This window comes from Triticum aestivum, chromosome 6A (assembly GCF_018294505.1).
Source record: "Triticum aestivum cultivar Chinese Spring chromosome 6A, IWGSC CS RefSeq v2.1, whole genome shotgun sequence".
Taxonomy (NCBI): domain Eukaryota; kingdom Viridiplantae; phylum Streptophyta; class Magnoliopsida; order Poales; family Poaceae; genus Triticum; species Triticum aestivum.
In genome coordinates, this window is record NC_057809.1 from 279,154,253 (window position 1) to 279,181,068 (window position 26,816).

The window sequence follows — 26,816 nt, forward strand, 5'->3', positions numbered from 1 at the left end:
ACATATTTGATTTTTCAACCCGTTTATATGAACTGGAGCATGTGCATGTAGTTCATATTTGAATTATGCACCTGAAATGCCTACAAAACCAAGTTCATGTATAGAAACGTCCAAACGAACCCTGAATAATTCCAATTTTTGACGAAGCACCTATAGTTGCATGATCACTGCAGATAAAAGTTCTAGAAATTCAAACACCATCCTTTGCAGTTGTGACCCCATTACGTAATTCAAATCAAGACGAAAAATCAAGTAGATCGCACATAGTTTATTATCACCAACCATGTGAGATGCAGCACAAAATATCTTGGAGCACCGTCGGAGTGTCAAGCACACTAGCCCGCTCCTCAAATATCATTTCATTGTTCAATCGTCGCCGATGAAAGATAGGGATGTTTACCCGCGTCATGAGGGAAACTTCGGCGGCCCACTCCAGCGAGAGCGCGGCCGCAGCCGCCAGGCGTGTGCTAACAAGCTTTGTGAGGGCGACCGCAATATGTGTCTGGGTAGCCAAGGAAACCCAAACGCCCGCTGTTGCTTCTCAGGCGGTGGCAACAGCATCTGCCTCAGGGATAGTAACTGGTGAGAGCGCCACAATAGCTGTCTGTTCCGCAGCGGCGACTTTAGCCCTGATGGAGGCTGCCCACCACCATGTCGAGGCCGTCCACGCCCAGCTCATGGCAGTCACCGCACAAATCGAACGAAGCTTCTCTGACAATGGTAGGCAACCCACAGCCAAAGAGTTGGCAATCGCCGAGAGAGTTCGAGCAGCCATCCATTCCTGCATGGCATACCTTGCCACGACGGAGCCCACCAAAGCCCAGATCGCGGCCGCCCACGCCCATCTCGTGGCGACCTATTCCAAAGATATGGCGGACGCGGATGGCGAGATGCTTGCCGAGTATGGTGCAATTGATGCCATGGAGCCCATTCCCAAGGAGACCGTCGGGCGCGAGCTGGACATGGAGGCAGCGACGGAGATCGACGAGCACCAGCTGTAGTAGTACTCTTTATTTTGTTTAATTAAGAGTTGTCGACATTCTGGGAATGGGGATCCCCAGACTTGCCTGCCTGCGGCCCACGGCGTGGCTGAGCCAGCAGGTCGTACTGCCCATCTTCACCAACAAAACATCCAAGACCCTCGCGAGGGTCCAAGCCTCACGAGGCGGATGATGCAAGGCCTCCTCTGGAGTAGCCTAGCTAGGCAGGCTCACGAGGAGCGGAGATATCAAGGCGGGGTAAACCTCACGAGGCTCTCGTGACATGAGCCATGACGCACGACACTAGGCGGGCGCCAGCGTGCGCAGCGTCCTTGTTTCCTCTTTGGTGCTAAGGGGGCCAGCGCAGGCGAAGAGTACCGAGGCATCAGGCAAAGGTTGCTATATTGGTGCAACGAGACCAAGACCAGGAGGACGGAAAGACGGAGGTCATCGTGGAGCCCAAGACGGCGTCACCACTAGAGCTTTTCGCAGGCAAAGACCACTTTTGTCAGGATAGCTTGTACTAGCTGTCCACCTTCAAATTAGCCCGCCATTGTTGGCTCTCTTCCCGCTCGATATTTGGGAAGAGGACCAGGGCCTATATAAGTAGAGCTAGCCACCATAGTAGAGGGGAGGATCATCATCTCATCTCACCTTAGCTTGATCCAACCCGATCGAGAGCCTACACACAAGAACACCTCAACCTCAGGAGGCTGTTTTTCCCTTGTACTATTCATCATCAGCCCTAGAGGCAATCCACCACACACACTGGATTAGGGTATTGCACCACGACGGTGGCCCGAACTAGTATAAACCTTGCGTCTCTCTGTGTTGTGAGTTCGTTGAGTTCGTCTGGGAGACCTTAGTGAGCTAGGGCGTAGATTGGTAGGAGGAAAGACTTCGCGCGCACCCCAGTGTTTGAACCTTAAGGGTTTGCCGGAACCCCACATCCAACATTTGGCGCGCCAGGTAGGGGTGCGCCGTAGCTTCCCTTCCATCAGTTTGTCGCTCCGTCGCTCCGTCGTCTCCATGGCAGACGCACGCCGTGCTCGAGCTGAGCGTCGGGCTACCCTCACCGTCTGCGTCGCTTAGACGGCTCCCGTCAGCGGGCCACATTGTCGTTCGCCATCCCACGTCGGCGGGCCACATCGCCATTCTCCGTCCCCTGCCGCCAACGCTGCCACCGGCCCGGCGGGGAACGAGCAGCAGGCGTCCTCGCTGCATCCTTCGGTACGGCAGGACGGCCGCACCGCCACTCCATCGCTGACCCCTATCGGTTCTTCGTCTCATGCGCACCGCGCTCCCATGGAGGCACGGGTCGTGCTCTTTTCAGCGAATGAGCTCCTGCGCTACTGCCCCATCGACGACCTCTACGAGGAGTGGCTCGAACATGTCGCCAAGCTTGTCCGCGCCACGGCGGGCTCTCAGGCACCGTCCCACTCTCTGCCTCCCCCTCAACCAGCCGTGGGCGACGGGGCTCATGGCGCACCTCCACCACCTCAGCCCCAAGACGTCGCCTAGGAACCAAGGCACGCGACTCCGTGATGTGATCCGCCGCGCCCGGTGCCTGCGCGTGAAGAGAGAAGCTTCCAAGAAATTCCGCGGCCGCGAGAAGCTGCACCTGCGCTCCCCGCACCACCTCGTCAAGACCGCGCACCACCCGCAGCGGCGCATCGCGGACCTCGTCAAGACCAAGCTCCACCTCTGAAGCAGGCCCCGGGTACCACGGCTGGCTGCCGCGCCTTCACCCCCGAGATGCGTAGCGTCGCCTGGCCAGGCAAGTTCAAGCCTAATCTGCCTCCTCGCTACGATGGTACCGCCGACCCCGCGGAGTTCCTTCAGCTCTATGAGCTGAGCATCGAAGCATCCAACAGCAATGAAAAGGTCATGGTGAACTGGTTTCCCATGGATCTCAAGGATGGAGCTCGCTCTTGGCTCCTGAATCTGCAGCACGGCTCGATCTCCTCCTGGGACGAGATGCGCGACCGCTTCATCGCTAACTTCCAGGGCACTCGCGACCGCCCTCCGGCCACGGGTGATCTACGCCGCATCAGGCAGCAACCAGGAGAGACCCTCCAGAAGTACATCCACCACTTCAACAACACCCGCCTCAAGATCCCCAAGGTCACAGACGAGGCCATCATCTCTGTGTTTTCCGACGGCGTCCGCGACGTCAAGATGAAGGAAGAGCTCACCATCCAGGAGGAGCTCAGCACATCTCAGGAGTTGTTCAACCTGGCGACCAAGTGCGCAAGAGCTGAGGAGGGGCGCCTCTCTCTCCTTGAGCTGATAGTCGTGGGCGTGGAGGAGAAGAAGGCCAAGGCCAAGGACATGAAGCGCAAGGAGGTAGTTGTGCTCGCAGCGGAGCCTGACATCAAGAGGGGCAGAGATCAGCTCGAGTCATCCAAGAACAGCCGACCGTTCTGCGCCTTCCACAACTTGAACACCCACAACACCAGCGACTATCAACAGCTCAGAGCCATACGAGAAGTGTCGGATTTCGGGTTCCGGCAGACCCTTAAGGTTTGAACTCTGGGGTGCGTGCGAAGATTACATCTTCTACCTCTCCGTCTCGCAAGGACCTAAACTACTGAAAGAACTGTACAAGAGACACAAGGTTTATACTGGTTCAGGCCACCGTTGTGGTGTAATACCCTACTCCAGTGTGCGGTGGGTGGATTGCCTCTTGGGGCTGATGATGATGAACAATACAAGGAAGAACAGCCTCGCGAGGGTCTGCTCTTGGCTGGGGCAATGAACTGCTGGGAGGGGTTCAGCCACCTTTCTCTCTCTCTCCCTCTATGCTTCCAACCTCTCTATCGAGCCTCCCCTTCCTTTTTTCCAACCCCTTGCTCTGTGGGCGGCTGGTCCTATTTATAGAGGCCCTGGTCCTCTTCCCAAATATTGAGCGGGAAGGGAGCCAACAATGGCGGGCTAATTTGAAGGGGGACAACAAGTATCAGTTATCCTGACAAAAGTAGTCTTCGCCTGCGCAAAGCTCTGGTGATGACGCCGTCTTGGGCTCCACGGTGACCTCCATCTCGTAGTCCTCCTAGTCTTGGTCTCGTTGCACCGAAATGGCAACCTTTGCCTGATGCCTCGGTACTCCGCGGCTACGCTTGCTCCCTTTGCACCAAAGAGGAAAGGAGGACGCTGCGCAGGCTGGCACCCACCTGGCGCCCTGAGTCGTCATGGATTGCGTCACGGGAACCTCGCGAGGTACCCCACCTTGATTTCTCTGCCTCCTCATGAGCCAGCCTGACGAGGCCGTGCCTGAGGAAGCTCCACGTCATCTGCCCTGCGAGGCTTGGCCCCTCGCGAGGGTCTTGAGTCTTGTGTTGGTGAAGATGGGCCGTGACGAGCCCCCTTTGAGCCGCGCCGTAGGCCGCAGGCAGGCAAGTCTGGGGACCCCCGTTCCTAGAACGCCGACAGTAGCCCCGGGGCCCAAGGCGCGTCCGGACTTGGCCGTGCTGAGAGGCGAAAGGGCAAGGGCGAAGCGCCGCAGGCCCTAACAACCTGCGGCCTTGGGCGCCGCGTGGCGGTTGATTGAACGTGGGCGTCTCCGCTTCCCCATGATGCCTCGGTGATCACGCGGGTTGGACAAGTCCCTGCATGTAAATCGTGTCATGATTACCTGCGGTCGTGGAGGCCGGCGGTTGGCCTTCGCTGGCTATAAGTACGGAACTGCGTGTGCCCTTCCAGTCCATCCCTCCTTGCTTCTCCTTCTTCCCGATCCTTGCTCCGTCTTGCCGCGATGGCTCCGATTTGCCGGTTCTCTGCAATGGAGAAGGGAAAGGCTCCTCGAGTGTGACCAGACCCGCTCCCGCCGAAGAAACGGCTCGCCCTCTGCGGCCGGGACGAGGAGGACCATCAGATGGTGTCGAGGCCTTGGTGCGAGCGGGCTCCGCCGGGGTTCTCGCTTCCCTTGTATGCCCATGTCGAGGGCCTCGAAGGGGTCGATGCCGATCCCCGCGGTCAGCGACGTCGTCGGCGCCGATGGGTCACGAAGGCGTGGGTTGTTCCTCGTGGGGTCCACGCCGAGGGCTCCTCCCAAGAGTTCGTGCTCCATGTCGCCATTCCTCTCCAGTCTTGGATCCGCCTGCCTCCCTTCTTCGCCTCCATCATCCCGCGGGGGGTGCCCTTGGAGCTCCGGCTGCAGCACACCGGCTGCAGCGCCCTCGCGACCGAGGCAGAGGTCACGGTCGTTGCCCCGGGCGAGGACTACATGACTCGTGGCTGGAGAGAGATCGCCCGGGTTTGTAGGGTGAGGGGCGTCTTCGCGGTCCACTTGGAGTATGATGGCACTTCGCTGATGTTCTTCAAGGTCTTCGACGTGGATGGGCGCCGGCTGGAGTGTTGCCCCGGGAGAGGTGGCCAAGACCTCGCCATGGTCAGGGCTAGGCCCGTCGACCGCTCCTTTGGCGGCTCTGCAGGCGACGGAGGCGCCGGGGGATCCAGCGACTCCAGCGAGATCTTCGCGACTCCGGAGACGAGTGACGACAGCTACGAGCCCACGAGCCGGCGCCGCTCCTGGAGCAGGGCGGGCTTGCCTGGCCGTCGCCGACTCTGATCTGGATGGGGTTGGCGCTGGCGCTTGACGGCCCACTGTTGATGATGGCATCTTTTGCAGGAGCGCGTTTAGTTAGCATCCCTTAGGATCCGTTCCCTGCGAGGAATCAAAATGCGCCCCATGGGGGCTTGTAAGGTGCCTGTAATCCTGTGTGTTAATACATAACCCTTGCTGTAGAGCTGTGCAAGTTGCTGATTCCGTCTTAGCTCAATTCTCCCGTTTGAACCTCGCGAGAGCTTGGTGCTCTGCGTCGATAGGTCCCAGTCCCAAGGCGGCGTCAGCCGTCGCTGGTATGCCAGGTTGTGATGCCGTGGTCAAGGCCAGGAGGTGAGCGACCCGGGGTCCGGTAAGAGCCCCTGAGTCGCGATGCTCAGGAGGTCCCCTTTGGCGCCCAAGCAGCCGTCGCTCGGCGAGAAAGGAGAGCGGCGTCGCTGACACGGAATTGCATTAGGTGCGGGGGTAGTGCTACGATAGCCGGTGCTTTTGGGTGGTGACTTTTCTCGAGAGTCGGGGATTACTCCTGGTGTGTCATCGGGTCCGCGTGTTGGCAGGAGCGGAATCGCTCGGCGAGGTCCTCGCGCGCCCCTTCTCCCCCGCCTTTGCTCCCCTTTCTGCTCTACGTCCTCGGGTCCCGGCCCTCGAGCTAGTCTCAGCCGTCGCTGGTATGCCAGGTCGCGATGCCGTGGTCAAGGCCAGAGGGTGAGGGCTGGAGAGCCAGTAGGAGCCCTGAGTCGCGATGCTCATGCACCCCCCTTTAATGTGCAAGCGGTTTGCACAGACGAGAGTGAAAGGAACGCCGTGAGGGCCTTGCCTGGCGCAACTCCCTTAGGGGATCCTGTAAACTCATCACAGAAGGAAGAAGAGGTTGCCATGACAATTATCAGTCTGTCATTAGTTGCTTCCAAGGGGAGGCGAGGCACTGGAGGCTTGACGAGGTGGCGCCATGTAGGGCTGCCGCGGCGAGAGCTCAGCCATTCAGGTTTGTCGGCGTTGCAGGGACGGACCCATGCGCAAGCGTCGTGCCGTTATGGGAGCAATTCCATCAGTTGGCGTCAGTTGAGCAGACAACTAGATCAAACACGTTAGCCGTGAAGGAGGGGATTCATTCAAATAAACGATGGGAAGGTAGACATCGCTGGGTCGGGCCCGAGCGACTTGGGGATGATGCAGTCCGAGTGGCGCCCCCAACAAACCAAGCTAACGACATGAAATAAAAGGGATACATACCGCAAGGACGGACCCACGCGGCCTGGGAACGATGCAGCCCTGGGAGGGCGCTCCCAGCTGGAAATGAAACTTGTAAGATGTCACCTAAAGGTGTCTAGGGCAAAGGGGTGTCGGTGCAGCAGACTCGGCGGGCTGCGGAAGCCGATCCTCACGAGCCCCCAGGCCCAGGGGCCTCGGGAGGCTCCGGAGGCACTGGTAGCTCTTCGTGAATCATCTCCATCTCCGCCAAGGCTGCGGATCGCCTGTCTTCTTGAGCCTCCATGATGCCCCTCATGAGGCGCTGGCGCGTTGCAGCCGCGCTTGGCAAGCCGTAAGGCATGCGAACGTAGCTGTGGGGCGGACCCCCGCAGCGCCCCACTCGCGAGGGCCAGAGGCGCTCCATCGTAGCGACTTGGTTGAGCCCTGGTACATCGTTGCAGACGCGCAGCCTACCATCCTCGCCTGGATGGAGAGCCACGGCCGGTAGACGGTGGCAACCCCTCATGATTCTTGATTCCTGTAGTTCTTGAATGGCCTTGTCGACGAACTCCTGCGAGTCTGACCTTCCTTGCCTTGCTCCTTCTTGGGGGAAACGTGCTTCGTAACACGCCTCCATGTGGTGCCCAAGCGCCTCCCTCGTGACCTTGGCCAGGTCGGTGGCCCTCCAGGGGAGAGCCCCCGAGCCCTGCCTGAGGAGGGCGCCGGGCGCGCTTTCCTATGCGATGGAAGGAGGTTCCCCCTAGGCAGATGCAGGCCCTGAGGGGCCCGCCTCCCGAGGGGTTGGTCCGGACGATGTCTTGTTCTTGGGGGTGGTCTCGGGAAGCCTCCTGCTTCCGCGATCCGGGTCTTCCAGTGATGCAGCCTGAAAGGCTCGCTCCAGGGAACACACTGCATCCTTCTCTTCACAGGGCACCGTGATGACTCCGCCACTTCCTGGCATCTTGAGGACGTTGTAGCCATGATGAGTTACGGCCATGAACTTGGCCAGCGCTGGGTACCCGAGGATGGCGTTGTACGGCAGGCGGATGTGGGCGACGTCGAAGTCGATGAGCTCGGTGCGGTAGTTGTTGCGTGCCCCGAAGGTGACAGGGAGGTGGACCTGCCCAATCGGGACCGTGGAGCCGTCGGTGACTCCGGAGAAGGGCTTGGTTGGCTGAAGCTGGTCGTAGGGCACTTGGAGATTGTTGAACGTTTCCACGGATAGGACGTTGAGCCCTGCCCCACCGTCGATGAGGGTCCTGGTAACCAGTACATTGCTAATGACTGGGGAGCAAAGCATTGGGAGGACCCCGGCTATGGCCGCGCACTTGAGTTGATCCGCTGAGCTGAATGTGATGGAGCAGGCCGACCACCTGAGAGGGCACGTTGCTTCAAGCCTGGGGAGGACTGCATTCACTTCGCGGGCAAACTGCTTGAAGATGCGTTGTGAGGCTGGGGCTTGAGCTCCGCCCAGGATGCAGGCGATTGCGCGTGGCTCCTGGAAGCCCCCAGCCCCTCCGCCTCGACGGCGGTCCTCGTTTCTCCTTGGCTGAGGCGGCAGTGGAGGGAGGCCTGCGTTGCCCTGTGGGCGATCCTCACGAGGCTGATCCCTCCAGTCCCCCTTGCAAGGCAGGTCTCGCCAGCGATCCTCGCGAGGTTGATCGCGCCACCCTTGGCGCGGGCCACGGTCTTCCTAGCGTCCTGCGTTTCTTCCTCCTCCTCGGCCGTAGCCCCGATCGGCGCGTTCGGGACAACGGCCAATCCTTCCTTCTGCACGGCGCGGAGTTCTTGGCATTCGTTGGTGTTGTGGGTATGGAGGTCATGGTACACACAGTACCAGCCGCCCCTGGAGGACTCGGGCAGATCTTTGCCTCGCTTGGTGTCTGGTTCTGCCACGAGCACGGCAGCCCCCTTGCGCTTCACGTCCTTGGCCTTGGGCTTCTTCTCTTCTGGTTCTGCGGCAGGCAGCTCGAGGAGGGAGAGGCGTCCCTCCTCAGCCCTGGCGCACTTGGTCGCCAAGTTGAACAGCTCCAGGGAGGTGCACAGGTCTTCATGCAGCGCCAGCTCCTCCTTCATCTTGACGCCGCGCACACCATCGGAGAAGGCCGAGATGATGGCCTCCTCGGACACCTTGGGGATCTTGAGGCACGCGCTGATGAAGCGCTGGATGTACTTTTGCAGGGTCTCTCCAGGTTGTTGCTTGATGCGGCGCATTTCTCTCACGGCGGGTGGCCAGTCGCGAGTACCTTGGAAGTTGGCGATGAAGCAGGTGCGCATCTGGTCCCAGGAAGAGATCGTGCCTGGAGCCAGATTCAGGAGCCGGGTGCGAGCTCCTTCCTTGAGCGCCATGGGGAACCAGTTCGCCATTACCTTCTCATCCCCGCTGGCAGCTTCGATGCCCAGCTCATAGAGCTGGAGGAACTCTGCAGGGTCAGTCGTGCCGTCGTAACGAGGAGGCAGGTCTGGCTTGAACTTGCCGGGCCACGCGATGCTACGCAGCTCGGTGGTGTAGGCACGGCAGCCTGCAGTGGCCACGAAAGGCTTCGGCTGGAGGAGAGCTCGGTCTTGAGGGTCCCCACGCGCTGCAGCTAGGAGCAGCGCGGGGTCTTGGCGTGCCGGAGCCGGAGCAGGGTCGCGGCGTGCCGGAGCAGGGAGCGCCCGGGCAGCTCCTTGCGGGCGAGGGACTTCTTGGCAGCTCCGTTCTTGCTGCGCTGGCACCTGACGGAGCGGGTTCTGCCCAGGGGCCACGCGCCTTGGAGCCATGGCATCTTCTTGGAGAGGAGGCGGCTGGTACGCCCCCGGAGCTTCGTCGCCCGCGCGGGGCGGGGTGCCGTGCAGCGGAACGGATGGCGCGGGAGAGCCCCCCGCGGCGCAGACGAGCTCAGCGACGTGGTCGAGCCACTCTTCATAGACATCATCGACGGGACGGTAGCGCAGGAGCTCGTTCGCCGCGATGAGCGCATCTCGAGCCTCCAAGGGTGCGCGGAGCGCGCGGGATGAAGAACCAGCTGGTGTGAGCGATGGAGTAGCGGTGCGGCCATCTTGCCGCACGGATGGATGCTGAGACGACGCTTGCTGCTCACCTCCCGCCGGGCCGGTGGCGGCGTTGATGGCAGGTGACGGGGAACGATGAGGACGTCCGCCGACGGGCGCCGTCTGGGCGACGCGGGAAGCGATGGCGGCCCAGCGCTCGGCGCGGGCCCGACAAGCGTCGGACATGGATGCGACGGTCGGAGGAGAACGGTGCGGTGGAAGACGAACTCCGGCGCACCCCTACCTAGCGCGCCAAATGTCGGATTTCGGGTTCCGGCAGACCCTTAAGGTTCGAACTCTGTGGTGCGCGTGAAGATTACATCTTCTACCTCTCCGTCTCGCAAGGACCTAAACTACTGAAAGAACTGCACAAGAGACACAAGATTTATACTGGTTCGGGCCACCGTTGTGGTGTAATACCCTACTCTAGTGTGCGGTGGGTGGATTGCCTCTTGGGGCTGATGATGATGAACAATACAAGGAAGAATAACCTCGTGAGGGTCTGCTCTTGGCTGGGGCAATGAACTGCTGGGAGGGGTTCAGCCACCTTTCTCTCTCTCTCTCTCTATGCTTCCAACCTCTCTATCGAGCCTCCCCTTCCTTTTTTCCAACCCCTTGCTCTGTGGGCGGCTGGTCCTATTTATAGAGGCCCTGGTCCTCTTCCCAAATATTGAGCGGGAAGGGAGCCAACAATGGCGGGCTAATTTGAAGGGGGACAGCAAGTATCAGCTATCCTGACAAAAGTAGTCTTCGCCTACGCAAAGCTCTAGTGATGACGCCGTCTTGGGATCCACGGTGACCTCCGTCTCGTAGTCCTCCAGGTCTTGGTCTCGTTGCACCAAAATGGCAACCTTTGCCTGATGCCTCGGTACTCCGCGGCTACGCTTGCTCCCTTTACACCAAAGAGGAAAGGAGGACGCTGCGCGAGCTGGCACCCACCTGGCGCCCTGAGTCGTCATGGCTTGCGTCACGGGCACCTCGCGAGGTACCCCGCCTTGATTTCTCCGCCTCCTCGTGAGCCAGCCTAACGAGGTCGCACCTGAGGAAGCTCCACGTCGTCTGACCCACGAGGCTTGGCCCCTCGCGAGGGTCTTGAGTCTTGTGTTGGTGAAGATGGGCCGTGCTGGGCCCCCTTTGAGCCGCGCCGCAGGCCGCAGGCAGGCAAGTCTGGGGACCCCTGTTCCCAGAATGCCGACAAGAAGGATGCTACAATCGACGCCCCGAGCACAACGACCGGGGCTACGGCCGCGGAGGAGGACATGGAGGCGGACGCTGGGACGACCATGGCCTGCGCCAGGAGTGGCGCGACCGACCTCGTGAGGACCGATGGCAGGACCAACCTTGTGAGGGCGCCTGGAGGGACCCGCCGCGTCAGGATCGCCGCGAGGGCAATGCCGGTCTTCCCCAGCCTCTCAGCGCATCTTCAAATAGTTTGCTCGCGAGGTGAACGTGGCGCTCCCCAAGCTCAAGGCCACGCGCCCGCTCAGGTGGTCCCAATGCGCCATCACTTTCAACTCGGCGGATCAGCTCAAATGCGCAGCCACCGCTGGAACCCTCCCTATGATGTGTTCCCCAGTCAGCAGCAATGTGCAGGTCACCAAGACCCTTATCGATGGAGGCACAGGGCTGAACGTCCTATCCGTCGACACGTTCGACAACCTCCAAGTGCCATATGAGCAGCTCCAGCCCACCAAGCTTTTCTCAGGAGTGACCGACGGCTCCACCACACCGATAGGGCAGGTCCGCCTGCCTGTCACCTTCGGGGAGTGCAAGAACTACCGCACTGAGCTCATCGACTTCGACGTCGCGCACATCCGCCTGCCGCACAATGCCATCCTCAGGTATCCAGCCCTGGCCAAGTTCATGGTAGTCACTCATCACGGCTACAACATTCTCAAGATGCCAGGAAGCGGAGGAATCATCATGGTCCCATGTGAAGAGAGGGATGCGGTGTGCTCCCTCGAGTGCGCCATTCAAGCCGCAGCAATCGATGACCCCGACAGCAGAAATGAAGGCCCTCTGGAGGCCATCCCCAAGAAGAAGCAGCCGCGCCATGCAGGACCTTAGGAGGACGGCGTCGTGGCAGAATCCACGTCAGGGCCAGCGCCCGCTCCAGGGGCACCTCCCTCCGTCGCATAGGAAGGCGTGCCCGGCGCCCTCCTTAGGCAGGGTTCGAGGGCTCTCTTCTGGAGGGCCTCAGACCTTGCCAACCTCATGAGGGAGGCGCTTGGGCACCACTTGGAGGCGTGCTTCGCGGCACGTGACCCTCGGGAGAGCACAGGGCAAGGAGTGCCCACCACTCAGGAGTTCATCACCAAGACCACCCAGGAACTGCAAGAAGCAAGAGCCATGTGCGGCGACAGCCACCCACGGGGCGCAGCTCCGCATTCTGGCGAGTGTGCTGGGCTGCGTGTCTGCATCGACGTCCCAGGGCTCAACAGGGCCGCATCTCAGGAGTGTTTCTGGCCTTCCCGTGTGGGCCACTGCGAGGGCCCGCCGCACAGCTACGTTCGTATGCCCTTTGGCTTGCCGAGCGTGGCGTCGGCCTATCAGCGCAACATGCGACATATCCCGGCGGCTCAGGAAGCCAGGTACCATGCTGTTCTGGAGGAGATGGAGACGGTCTTCAGGGAACCTCCCGAGCCCCCAGAGCCTGCCGAGGCTCAGGGTTCTGGCGGCTCATGAGGAGTCATTTCTTCGACGCACGCCTTCAGCTGCACCAACTCTACTTCGTCTACAGAACCAGGTGACATCTTCCAAGCTCGTTTAGCTGGGAGCGCCCCTCAGGCTGCATTATTCCCAGGCTGCGTGGGTCCGTCCCTGCGGCATGTATCCCTTTTGCTTATGTCTTCAGCTTACCTTGTGGGGGGCGCCCCTCGGGCTGCATCATCCCCAAGCCGCTTGGTCCGGAGCTGGTGGCATGTATCTTCCTGCATTTATCCAAGTTGACCTGCTCTCCATGCTCAACCTACCAACTGCTGTCACCTGCTTGATTGCTGCCCACCATGGGTCTATTCATCCTATGCAATTCGCTTGCACGTTAAAAGGGGGGATCCTGAGCATCGCGACTCAGGAGCTCTTACTGTCTCTCCAGCCCTCACCCCCTGGCCTTGACCACGACATCGCGACCGGGCATACCAGCGGCGGTTAAGCTCGCTCGAGGGCCGAGACCTGAGGACGTAGAGTGCTTGCATCTAACCGCCTTGCAGGGACATACAGTCACCAAGACTCAAGACCAGGCGCAACCCGCCTTGAGGTAGGGCCTCATGAGTCCCGTGCTGGCTCACGAGTGCCCAGATACACCTCGCAACCCTGTCGTGCAAGCCACGTGTCAGGGCGGGGTTGTACATGCCCCGGGGGCTCCTTCCGAAGGGGCCCCCATCCCACACCCAAGTGGAAGCACCATGCTCCGCGCGGGCTGATGACACTACCGAGGAGCGACTATGCCCGTGCTCAAGCGGAAGCACTATGCTCCACGCTGGTGATAAACAACTGAGGGCGGCCCCACGGTCGTACCAACCTCACGGAGCCCAGAGCTCACCACCCAGCCTCGCCACAACGCCTCCCCTCAGGAGAGCCGCATGAGGGGGCTGGGCACGGGGGATGCGATCGGGTCACGCCCAAGCGCACGCCACCCAACCAGGTCCCCTGGACCTGGGCGTCGCGCGCCCCTCCCGAGGCCTCAACGAGGGCAGATATGGAAATTGTTTGCACATCAAGGGGGACTCCTGAGCATCGCGTCTCAGGAGCCTAACTGGTCACGTAGCCCCTCACTCCTTGGTCCGTCCTGGTCTTCGGTCGGCCCAATGGCGGTTGAGGTATGCGCATGGCCGGGCTCTGTTGACGTAGAACATTAATCTATCCTCACGAACTCTCCCTATTTGCTATTTGCGCGTCAAGGGGGACTCTTGAGCATCACGACTCAAGAGCCTAACTGGTCACATAGTCCCTCACTCCTTGGTCCGTCCTGGTCTCCGGTCGGCCCAATGGCGGTTGAGGTATGCGCGGGGCCGGGCTCTGCCGACGTAGAACACAAAGCAAATAGGAGGGAAATCACCAAATCTCGAAGCAAATACTACAAGCATATTGTTCTCACAATACCAAATGAAAAGTCTAAACGCCTCCACGAGGCCTGATACATGTCGCAGGAACGAAACGGGAAGAGTAGCCACAGGTCACCCCTGGATATCGCCATCGCCCGCGGAAGGAGCTACCTCGTGGGCAACGATGTTCTCACCTTCACCACCAGTCGCGGGACCCGTGGCATCGCCAGCCAGAGGATCGGAGACAAAGCCACGGAACCTCCCCAACAAGGCCTCCACTTGACCTTGTACAGCCGCGGCGGCGGCTTCGCAGTGATCTTCAGCCACAGGCTCCAGCAGCTCGTCATGGCGAGTGCTGGGGTCGCGGAGGTGCAGATGGCTAAAGATGCGAGTCAGTGCGGTTGAAGACAGGACGTGATCTTCTGCCTCCGCCATGGGACAAAGGCCATCAACGACCTCCTCAAGCGCCTTCACCACGAGAGGAAGCAGCTGGGCGGGGCCGTCCTCGTCGGTGTCCAGTGGCCTCTCCAGGCCGTGCTCGTAGAGTGTCTTCAGCGCCTTGCGAGACCTCTTCTCGAGATCGGCGAAGGCCACGCGGTCTTCAGCCAGGACTCGCGCCTTGGCATCAAGATCGGCCTCCCTCGTCCCCATCTTCCGCTCCAACTCTTCCAACCGGGTGCGCTCGGCGGCCTGCTTCTTCCCCAGCTCTGCCAGCTCAACATCACGATTCTTGACGGCTTCCTCCCGGGCCATCATCCCCTCCTCCTTCGCTTGGTGGCAGCATACCTCTTCGGCGTACTTGTTGCATAGGCTCTGCAACTCGCCCACCAACACTTGGCAGCGATCACGGGAAGCCTTGGCGTCTTTCAGCGCCGCCTCATGATCGGTTGCAGCGCTGGCGGCTCCTCGCTTCTCCTCCTCGGAAGCCGCAGCAGCCTGGCCCAGCGTCGTGCGAATCGCCAGGTCGGAGTGAAGACAGCCAGAGGCCAACTCCAGACGCCCGGCCACCAGGCGCGGGTCCGCACTCCGGAGATCCGCCTGCAGCAGGGTCATCTCCGAAAGGGCACGCTCCAAGACAGCAGTAGGAGCAGAAGAACCAGGGGGTGGAGGTGCTGCGGTGGGAGGAAGCGGCACCATCACCAGGGCTTGGGAGACCGTGGGTTCCGGAGCAGCTGGGACCTCGTCAGCTGCGCCAAGTATGGCGCCTCCAGAGCCAGCGGGGCCATGGGGGCTGATTCCACGCGGCGATGTTCCTCTTGGCCCCGCGAGGATGACCGGGCTAGGGAGATGCGGGCGATGCTGCCTCCTTTCTCTGCGGAGGGAGGCACGGCCGCCGTATCCTCCTTCCTCTTCTTCGCCGAAGATGCCGGCTTGATCAACCAAGGACGAGCGTCAGGAAATAACAAGTACCGACAGGGATAAAGCGAAGCTCGAAACACCTACCGGTCCACCGCGAAGTACTCCACCTTTCGCTTGTGAAGCTTGAGGCCTGACAGCATCGGGACCTGAGGGGCAGGCATTCAGGCTCTCGCGACGACAAGCGGTGCGGTGGCAGAACCGGATCCAGCCTCAGGAGGTGTTGGGGTGGAGGCGGCACCACGGACCACCAGCGATGACCTACCCTTCTCGGGATGAGGGGTTGCTCCCTCTCCCTTTGGTAGGCGTCGGCTTCGGCATCATCAGGAAGGGCACGGAGAATCTCGTCCTTGCTCAGAGGCGACAAATTCCTCCCGGTCCCTGCGTTGGAAAAGGGGAACGAAGGCGCTAGACGGGTACTCCTGGTTGTCCCCGACTATGAGGCGCAGGACGGCATCTAGTTCATCGCCAGGCAGGTCCCCTGGCCTCAGGCGGGTCTTGTTTTCCTCTTCTTCGAGCTCCTAGAGGGGGCGCGCGCGAGCCTGGAGTGGGGTAACCCGCAGCATCAAGAACTCCCTCAGAAGCATCGCCCATGTTATGGCCGCCCTCGCGTTGCCTGTCTTCAGGTCGGTCATCATCTGCCCCAACACTGAGGATGCCCGCTCGTCGACAAGCTCTGCCTTGGGCCACCCCTTGCCCTGTCGGGGCGCCTCCGTCGGCAACACTAGGCACGGATGGGCGTGCCTGGCGTCCATCATGACCCACTTGGATCGAATGTTGTCGGCTCTCTTCCCGGTGCTCGAGATCGAGGTGGCCTTGCGGCAGGCAACGAAATTAGCGCATCCGGAGGCGTGCTCACCACTAACACGGAGGAAGAAGAAATGGTGTAGGAGCTCCATGGATGGCATCACGCCCAGGTACGCCTCACAGTAGTAGGCAAAGATGGACAGGAGGAGGACAGAGTTGGGATGGAGGTGCAACGCCTGTAGCCCGTAGTGGTCAAGGACTTCGCAGAGGGAAGCAGGGATTTGTAGAGGTGCCAGAGCTCGGTTTTGAAACAGAGGTGAATAATATTTTGAGCAGTATACTTTCATTGTCAACATAACAACCAAGAGATGGTGATATCTTCCATGCTACACACGTTATAGGCAGTTCCCAAACAGAATGGTAAAGTTTATACTCCCCCTCCACGAACAAGCATCAATCACGGCTTTCTCGAAACAACGAGTGCCTCCAACTAACAAGAGTCCCAAGGGGAGTTTTGTTTGCAATTATTTTGATTTAGTTTGCATAAAGCATGGGACTGGGCATCCCGGTGACCAGCCATTTATCTCGTGAGGAGCGGAGTCCACTCCTCTTGAGAATAACCCGCCTAACATGGAAGATACAAACAACCCTAATTGATACATGAACTATTCGGGCATACAAAACAGGATATTTATTTGAAGGTTTAGAGTTTGGCACATACAAATTTACTTGGAACGGCAGGTAGATACCGTATATAGGTAGGTATAGTGGACTCATGTGGAATAACTTTGGTGTTTAAGGAGTTTGGATGCACAAGTAGTATTCCCGCTTAGTACAAGTGAAGGCTAGCAAAAGACTGGGAAGCGACCAGCTAGAGAGCGACAACAGTCATGAACATGCATTAAAATTAATCAACACCGAATGCAAGCATGAGTATGATATAATCCACCATGAACATAAATATCGTGAAGGCTATGTTGATTTTGTTTCAACTACATGCGTGAACATGTGCCAAGTCAAGTCACTTAAATCATTCAGAGGAGGATACCACCCTATCATACCACATCATAACCATTCTAATAGCATGTTGGCACGCAAGGTAAACCACTATAACTCATAGCTAATCAAGCATGGCACAAGAAACTATGATTTCTAGTTGTCATTGCAAACATGTTTATTCATAATAGGCCGAATCAGGAACGCTGAACTGGTCATATTTACAAAAAAAAGAGGTCGAGTTCATGCTATCTTTTCTCATCTCAGCCAGTCCATCATATATCATCATAATTGCCTTTCACTTGCACAACCGAATAGTGTGAATAATAATAATAGTGCACGTTCATTGGACTAAGATGGAATCTGCAAGCATTCAATAAACAGGAGAAGACAAGGCAATAAGGGCTCTTTTGTCAGATAAACAATAATGCATATAAGAGTCCTTTCAACAATTTAATCATGGTCTTCTCCTATCAACCCCTAAAGAAAAGAAAAGAAATAAAACTATTTACACGGGAAAGCTCCCAACAAGCAAAAGAAGAACATGAAATATTTTTGGGTTTTCTTTTTAATTACTACTACAAGCATGGAAAGTAAATTAATTAAAAGCTACAACTATTCTTTTGTTTTTCTTAAGGTTTATTAAACACACAAGAATAAAGCATAAAAAAGGAAAATAAACTAGCATGGATGATACAATGAAAAAGTATGAGCACCGACATCTAGCAATGAGTGTGTGAACATAAATGTAATGTCGGTGGGAAATACGTACTCCCCCAAGCTTAGGCTTTTGGCCTAAGTTGGTCTATGGCCACGGCTGGCCTGCCGGATATCCATAATAGTAGATGGGGTCGTACTGCGATGCAGCGGCTATCGCCTGCTGAGCTGCAGCGTGGCGACGAGCGGCCTCCTCTCTCCTCTCGTACGCATCTGCCTCCTCTCTGGTAATAGTATATCTTCCTCTTGCCTGATAATCAAAGAAGGCAGGAGCAGGGAGAGTAATACGGATAGCACGGCGTCTGTCAAAGATTACTCGATACTGGAGAGGTGATTCGTTCCTCTCAACAAACTAGTGGTGAACCATAGCATTAAAATCTAGGTAAGCAGGTGGTAATTCAATATCATCTTCGCGTATGTCTATACCATGAAAATTAGCTATGCGGGTTGCATAAATTCCTCCAAAGAAATCTCCATTATATCTATTAAGGTGCAACCTTCGTGCAACAATGGCTCCCAAATTATAAGATTGGTCTCCAAACACAGCATTCCTAAGAACACTGAGATCGGGGACACACATGTGACATGCCTCATCTTTACCATTGATGCATCTACCTATGAAGAGAGCAAAATAATGTATAGCAGGAAAGTGGATGCTCCCTATGGTAGCTTGTGTAATATCTCTAGATTCTCCCACAGTTATGCTAGCAAGAAAATCTCTAAATTAAGATTTGTGAGGATCCCTTATACTACCCCATTGTGGAAGTTTGCATGAAGTGGTAAAATCCTCTAAGTCCATAGTGTAAGATTTATCATAAAGATCAAACAGGACAGTTGGAGAATTACGTGAAGTTGAAAATTCAAACCTCCTCACAAAGGTACTGGTGAGGTTGTGATACTGGATGCATTTCTCTTCCTCGAAGCTCACGAGATCAACGTTACGCAAATATGCGTTAAATTCTTCTTTAATTCCCGCTCGATCCATAAAGTTCTTAGAAGGCCATTCACAAGGACGCACTGGAGCGTTTCTGGGTGGCTCGTCATCAGCATCACGCATTGCAAGCATGGTTCCTTGCTTCCTTGAGGAACCACCTTGGAACATTTTCCTAAGCGTTTTTCTTCCTCTGAAATTTTTTGAAATTTTTTAGTAACTTCAAAATAAAAGTAAACCAAACTCAATAATATTGATAACCACTACTCCTACAAGTGCCTAGGGCCTATATCATGCATCAAAACTACTTTTGACCATATAAATTTGACATGCAAGCTCAAGAACAGGGTCACCTAAGAAGAACAAATTTGCAATGAATAAAGCACTAGAACAAAAACTAATTGGACCAATGGAGGAGTCACATACCAAGGAACAATCTCCCCAAGCAGTTTTGTGAGAGGTGCTTTGAGCAAGGAGATCGAAAATGGCAGCAAAGTGAGCTAGAACTCGTGCTTGAGCTGGATATTCGTGTTTCGGGGAGGAAGAAGGAGTGTATGGTTGAAAGAATAAGTGGAGGAGGGCCACCGTGGGCCCACGAGGCAGGGGGCGCACCCTAGGGGGGTGGGCGCGCCCTCCACCCTCGTGGGCAGGTGGTTGACCCCCCTGGTGTGTTCTCAGTTCCATAAATCCTCAAATATTCTAGAAAAAATTCATATTTAAATTTCAGGGCATTTGGAGAACTTTTATTTTTGAGGTATTTTTATATTGCACGGATAATTAGATAACAGACAAAAAAATATTTATTTTTATTTTATTTAATATAAATAACAGAAAGTAAAAGTGGGGTGCAGAAGGTTGGGCCTTCTAGTTTCATCCATCTCATGATCATCAAAAGGGATCCACTAACAAGGTTGATCAAGTCTTGTTAACGAACTCATTCCGAATAACATGGAACCGGAGAAATTTCGAATAACACTATGTTACCTCAACGGGGATATGCACATCCCCAATAATAAGAATATCATATTTCGTCTTGACAGTAGGAAGAGGAAATTCAAAACCTCCAAATATAATCGATGGAATTTTTCCAATAGAGTTGATACTATGAATTTGAGGTTGTTTCCTCGGAAAGTGTTCCGTGTGCTCATTACCATTAACATGAAAAGTGACATTGCCTTTAGTGCAATCAATAACAGCCCCTGCAGTATTTAAAAAGGGTCTTCCAAGAATAATAGACATACTATCATCCTCGGGAATATCAAGAATAACAAAGTCCGTTAAAATAGTAACGTTTGCAACTACAATAGGCACATCCTCACAAATACCGACAGGTATATCAGTTGATTTATCAGCCATTTGCAAAGATATTTCAGTAGGTGTCAACTTATTCAAATCAAGTCTACGATATAAAGAGAGAGGCATAACACTAACACCGGCTCCAAGATCACATAAAGCAGTTTTAACATAGTTTCTTTCAATAGAGCATGGTATAGTGGGTACACTGGGATATCCAAGTTTCTTTGTTATTCCACCCTTAAAAGTATAATTAGCAATCATGGTGGAAATTTCAGCTTCCGGTATCTTTATTTTATTTGAAATGATATCTTTCATGTACTTAGCATAAGGATTGGTTTTGAGCATATCAGTTAATCGCATACGCAAATAGATAGGTCTAATCATTTCAGCAAAGCGCTCAAAATCCTCATCATCCTTTTTCTTGGATGGTTTAGGAGGAAAAGGCATGGGTTTCTGAACCCAAGGCTCTCTTTCTCTACCATGTTTCCTAGCAACAAAGTATTTCTTATCATAACGTTGATTCTTTGATTGTGGGTTATCAAGATCAGCAGCAGGTTCAATTTCTATATCATTATTACTAGGTTGAGCATCATCATGAACATTATTACTTGTTTCAGGTTCATTACCAGATTGAGTTTCAGCATCAGAAATAGAAATATCATTTGGATTCTCAGGTGTTTCAACAATAGGATCACTAGAAGCATGCAAAGTCTTATCATTTTTCTTTTTCTTCTTTTTAGAAGAACTAGGTACATCTATATTATTTCTATGAGAATCTTGTTCAATTCTCTTAGGGTGGCCTTCGGGATACAAAGGTTCCTAAGTCATTCTACCAGTTCTAGTAGCCACTCTAACAGCATAATCATTATTCTTACTATTCAATTCATTGAGCAAATCATTTTGAGCTTTAAGTACTTGTTCTACTTGAGTGGTAACCATAGAAGCATGTTTACTAATAAGTCTAAGTTCACTTTTAACATTAGCCATATAATCACCCAAGTGTTCAAGCATATTTGAATTGTATTTCAATTGTCTACCAAAATAAGCATTAAAGTCTTCTTGATTAGCCATAAATTTATCAAACTCATCTAAGCATGGGCTAGCAAACTTAGTAAATGGGATTTCAGCTTTATCATATCTATAGAGAGAATTTACCTTTACTACCTGTGTTGGGTTATCAAGACCATGAGTTTCTTCAATAGGTAAAGGATTAAGATTATATGTTTCTTCAACAGGCGGTAAATTAAGACCATGTATTTCTTCAATAGGAGGTAAATTCTTAACATTTAGCTTTAATGCCCTTTTCTTTCATAGATTTCTTTGCCTCTTGCATATCTCCAGGACTGAGAAATAGAATACCCCTCTTCTTCGGAGTTGGTTTAGGAATAGGCTCAGGAATTGGCTCCGGAGGTGTCTAATTATTTTCATTTGTCAACATATTGTTCAATAAAATTTCAGCTTCATCCGATGTTCTTTCCCTAAAAACAGAACGAGCACAACTATCTAGGTAATCTCTGGAGGCATCAGTTAGTCCATTATAAAAGATATCAAGTATTTCATTTTCTTAAGAGGATGATCAGGCAAAGCATTAAGTAATTGGAGAAGCCTCCCCCAAGCTTGTGGGAGACTCTCTTCTTCAATTTGCACAAATTTATATATATCCCTTAAAGCAGCTTGTTTTTTATGAGTAGGGAAATATTTAGCAGAGAAGTAATAAATCATATCCTGGGGACTACGCACACAACTAGGATCAAGAGAATTAAACCATATCTTAGCATCACCCTTTAATGAGAACGGAAATATTTTAAGGATATAAAAGTAACGAGTTCTCTCATCTTTAGTGAACAGGGTGGCTATATCATTCAATTTAGTAAGATGTGCCACAACAGTTTCAGATTCATAACCATGAAAAGGATCAGATTCAACCAAAGTAATTATATCAGGATCAACAAAGAATTCATAATCCTTATCAGTAACAAAGATAGGTGAAGTAGCAAAAGCAGGGTCAGGTTTCATTCTAGCATTTAGAGATTGCTTACTCCATTTAGCTAATAACCTTTTGAGTTCATTTCTATTTTTGCAACCTAAAATAGCGAAAGAAGCTTCTTGATTAAAAACATAACCCTTAGGAATAACAAGTGATTCTTCATCATCACTTTCATCAGTATCATCAAATTCAATATTTTCAATCTCTCTAGCCCTAGCAAGTTGTTCATCAAGAAAATCACTAAGTGGCATAGTAGTATCAGGCATAGAGGTAGTTTCATCATAAGTATCATGCATAGCAGAAGTGGCATCATCAATAGCATGCGACATATCAGAACGAATAGCAGAAGCAGGTGTAGGTGTCGCAAGCTTACTCAAAACAGAAGGTGAATCAAGTGCAGAGCTAGATGGCAGTTCCTTACCTCCCCTTGTAGTTGAGGGATAGATCTTGGTTTTTGGATCTCTCAAGTTCTTCATAATGATAAGTGGATATATATCCCAAAGTGACTCAAAGAATAGAGCTATGCTCCCCGGCAACGGTGCCAGGAAATAGTCTTGATAACCCACAAGTATAGGGGATCACAATAGTTTTCGAGGGTAAAGTATTCAACCCAAATTTATTGATTCAACACAAGGGGAGCCAAAGAATATTCTCAAGTATTAGCAGCTGAGTTGTCAATTCAACCACACCTGGAAACTTAATATCTGCAGTAAAGCATTTAGTAGCAAAGTAATATGATAGTAGTGGTAACGGTAGCAAAAGGTAACAGTAGCAAAAGTAATGTTTTTGGTATTTTGTAATGATGATAGCAATAGCAACGGAAAAGTAAATTAGCGAAGAACAATATATGGAAAGCTCATAGGCAATGGATCGGTGATGGAGAATTATGCCGGATGCGGTTCATCATGTAACATCATAACCTAGGGTGACACAGAACTAGCTCCAGTTCATTGATATAATGTAGGCATGTATTCCGAATATAGTCATACGTGCTTATGGAAAAGAACTTGCATGACATCTTTTGTCCTACCCTCCCGTGGCAGCGGGGTCCTTACGGAAACTAAGGGATATTGAGGCCTCCTTTTAATAGAGAACCGGAACAAAGCATTAACACATAGTGAATACATGAACTCCTCAAACTACGGTCATCACCGGTAAGTATCCCGATTATTGTCACTTCGGGGTTAACGGATCATAACACATAATAGGTGACTATAGACTTGCAAGATAGGATCAAGAACACTCATATATTGATGAAAACATAATAGGTTCAGATCTGAAATCATGGCACTCGGGCCCTAGTGACAAGCATTAAGCATAGCAAAGTCATAGCAACATCAATCTCAGAACATAGTGGCTATTAGGGATCAAACCCTAACAAAACTAACTCGATTACATGATAGATCCCATCCAACCCATCACTGTCCAGCAAGCCTATGATGGAATTACTCACGCACGGCGGTGAGCATCATGAAATTGGTGGAGGATGGTTGATGATGACGATGGAGACGGATTCCCCTCTTCGGAGCCCCGAACGGACTGCAGATCAGCCCTCTCGAGTGGTTTTAGGGCTTGGCGGCGGCTCCGTATCATAAAACGCGAGGATTTCTTCTCCTTGATTTTTTTCTCATTGAAACTCAATATATGGAGGTGGAGTTGGAGTCGGAGACGCAACAGGGGGCCCATGAGGTAGGGGGGCACGCCCCACCCTCGTGGCAAGGTGGTGGGCCCCCTGGCCTTCATCCTTGGCAGGTATTTTTCTTATTTTCTGAAAAGTGGCTCCGTGAAGTTTCAGGTCATTCCGAGAACGTTTGCTCCTGCACATAAATAACACCATGGTAATTCTGTTGAAAATAGCGTCAGTCCGAGTTAGTTCCATTCAAATCATGCAAGTTAGAGTCCAAAACAAGGGCAAAAGTGTTTGGAAAAGTAGATACGTTGGAGACATATCATGAGACCGATTTCAAGCGGCACCAAAGGAATCACATCACTTAGCTGTGAAGCGAATTCTTCGATATTTGGTTCACACCCCAACACTAGGATTATGGTATCCAAAGGGCTCAGAGTTTGATCTATTTGGATTCTCAGATGCTAATTATGCTGGTGACAAGGTTGATCGCAAGTCCACATAAGGCACATGTCACTTTCTTGGTCGATCTCTTGTCTGTTGGTCTTCAAAGAAGCCGAACTGTGTATCACTCTCCACTGCTAAATTTGAATACATTGCTGATGGATTTTGCTGCGCTCAACTTCTCTGGATGAAGCAAACTCAAGGACTATGGCATCCACCTGAGGCATGTGCCACTCTACTGTGACAATGAAAGCACCATCAAGATTGCCAACAACCCGGTTCAGCACTCGAAGACAAAGCACATTCAGATCCGTCATCATTTTCTCAGAGACCATATTATGAAGGAAGATATTGATATCATTCACGTCAACGCTGAAGAGCAATTCACATATATCTTCACAAAGCCCTTGGATGAGAAAAGGTTTTGCAAGCTGCGGTGTGAGCTAAATATCTTAGAATTCTCAAATGTCATGTGATTGGACACATATCCTAACGCTTATGCATGTTGATGACTTAGATGTGCAACACACAAAGTAACATATATCTACAATTAACGAAGACTCACCCTCTAAGTGTGAATACATTAACGTGGAATTTGACTTCGGAGCGCCACGATAATTGTGCGTTGTGTCTGGGTCTAATACTTCCTATACGGTGGGTACGCCACCACCAAACTTTCTCGAAGATTTTCATTTGGCGTGATGATTGCATTAACTTCATATTTGGTTTGTCTTCAACATTGATTTGTCCTCATGGTTTATCTTCGCAATGTTGATGTGGTCTTTTCTGATGTGTGTGTGTGTGTGTGTGTGTGTGTGTGTGTGTGTGTGTGTGTGTGTGTGTGTGTGTGTGTTCTGTCCTCTACAACATTCTTTTATAGCTATGTCTTCAAACGTGCCATTTTCTGAACTAAGTGAATGTGAACTGACCCTAACCCCTTCTCTGCTTCTTCCTCAAATTCTATCTATCTAGTCGTATGCATTCTGTTGACACGTGTTGAATGTCTTCACTGCATCATTGTCAGCTGAAGATATAGAGGCACACATTTAAATCTGTTTTTAATGCCATATCTCTTTTGACTGGATACCAGAGAAGCTGGAAGGACCACCCGACAAACCAGGCATGCATGGGAACATGGAACAACTCTCAATGAGTTGCATGCATGCCACGTGTCCATCAGATGTGAACCGCCAGGGGCACCTACGTAATTGTGTTGTGCAGGCCTTCACCTTACAAATACACACCTGCGCGGTCATTATCTCCTCTTCCACCTCGCCATCTCGCTCAAACCCTAGCACCACCGCTAGCTTGCGTCAACGCCGGAGACGAAGCGCTTAGCTGCCGCAACCTCTTTGACGCCGTCGTCGCGCCGGCCGCGGACCTCGTCTTCTCCGCCGCCGCCGTAGGTGTCTTCCTCCGCCATGTTAGGGCATGGGAGATTGGACTGCTCGGCATCCATTCTGCCTCGTCTAGCAGTTCTTCTATGGTAAATAAATCTCACTTTTTACAACTTTTTCGATTTGTCAAATCCATCCACTTCAACCAAAAGTGGTTTCTACACTTCCAAATCTGGATCTTTCTCTTTCTGAATCTCCTATCCTGCAAAGTATGTTCAACTATGCTTAATAACTAGTTAGATTCCTCACTTGTACTTATTCATGGATTTGTACAAATCTGGAACCAACTCACTTCAAAGAAGTTAATGTCTTCGCACTATGAGGTCAATGTCTTCAAACTGATTTATATTCAAAATCTTCTCAGAATGCATATGACCTCTTCCCCTTCCCTCGCATCTCTAATGTTGTCACAGATACATGTCTGTGAGAGAATCCCTTCGTTCTCATAGTCTGCATTCATTTGCAGAATTCTTACAGCATCATATTGACTCTCCTGAAGCCAGTTCTTGTTTAACAAATAGACGGAAGCCTTTCACTGTCTTGAAGCCTCTCTGTCTATCATGGCTACAGAAAAATCTGCAAGGAAGGGTGGCAGGCAACAAAGTGGAAACACTGCTCTGGGTCTTCCTCCTGATCTGTTTGAACTGCACAAGTTAGATACCGAGGAGAGTTACAATCAGTGCAAGACCAGAATACAATGGATCTAAAGATATTGGGCTGAAAAGTGGTTCAAGTATAACTTCGCCACTCCTGAATATGCTGAAAAGAATGCTATCAAGCGCCCGTGGGGCGATATTCTTCACAAGAATCTGCAACCCATCTCGAAGGCTGAAGCTATTGCCCAAGGCTTCTATCCTTGCATAGTCCGAGGACCTCAGCAAGAAAATGCCGACCCATCGTCTCCTCTATGGTGTCATGATGACAATCTCTTCAAGCGCAACTTTTAGTTCACAAAGGAGTCAGCTACCAAGAACAGGAAGGAGCTCGGACTCCACTTCAACCCTGGTCCGTCTGTTCCAAGGCCGGATGGCACACATGACGCCAATCCTAATGTCATCGGCCCCTTCAACAGCTTCGATGGGCTCCTCTCCCACATTTCTGCTCAGAGGGCCACGATGGAACAATCTGCTGATGATGCAGACTCTAAAGATGCACATGCACCACCGAAGCAGAAGAAGAAGAAGTCAAAAGCTTCAAAGCCCTCTGCCGCACCAAAAGCTTCGACTTTGAAGCCATTGAAGACTGCACCTCCTGAACCCAGTGTGCAGTCTGAAGACTTGTCTTGTGTCTCGAAGAAGACCAAGAAGCCCAAGAAGATTTCAGGGCGTGATCCGACTCCTGCTGCTGTTCTGCGCAATGAGGAAAACACCATTGATCTGTCAAGTGATGAAGATCTAGGAGATGAAACTCTGGAGATGTTGATCAAGAGCAAGCAACAGGCTAAGATCTTCCATGATCTGCCTCTCTTCGATGTTGATATTCTGAACAACTTCATTAATGAATGGTT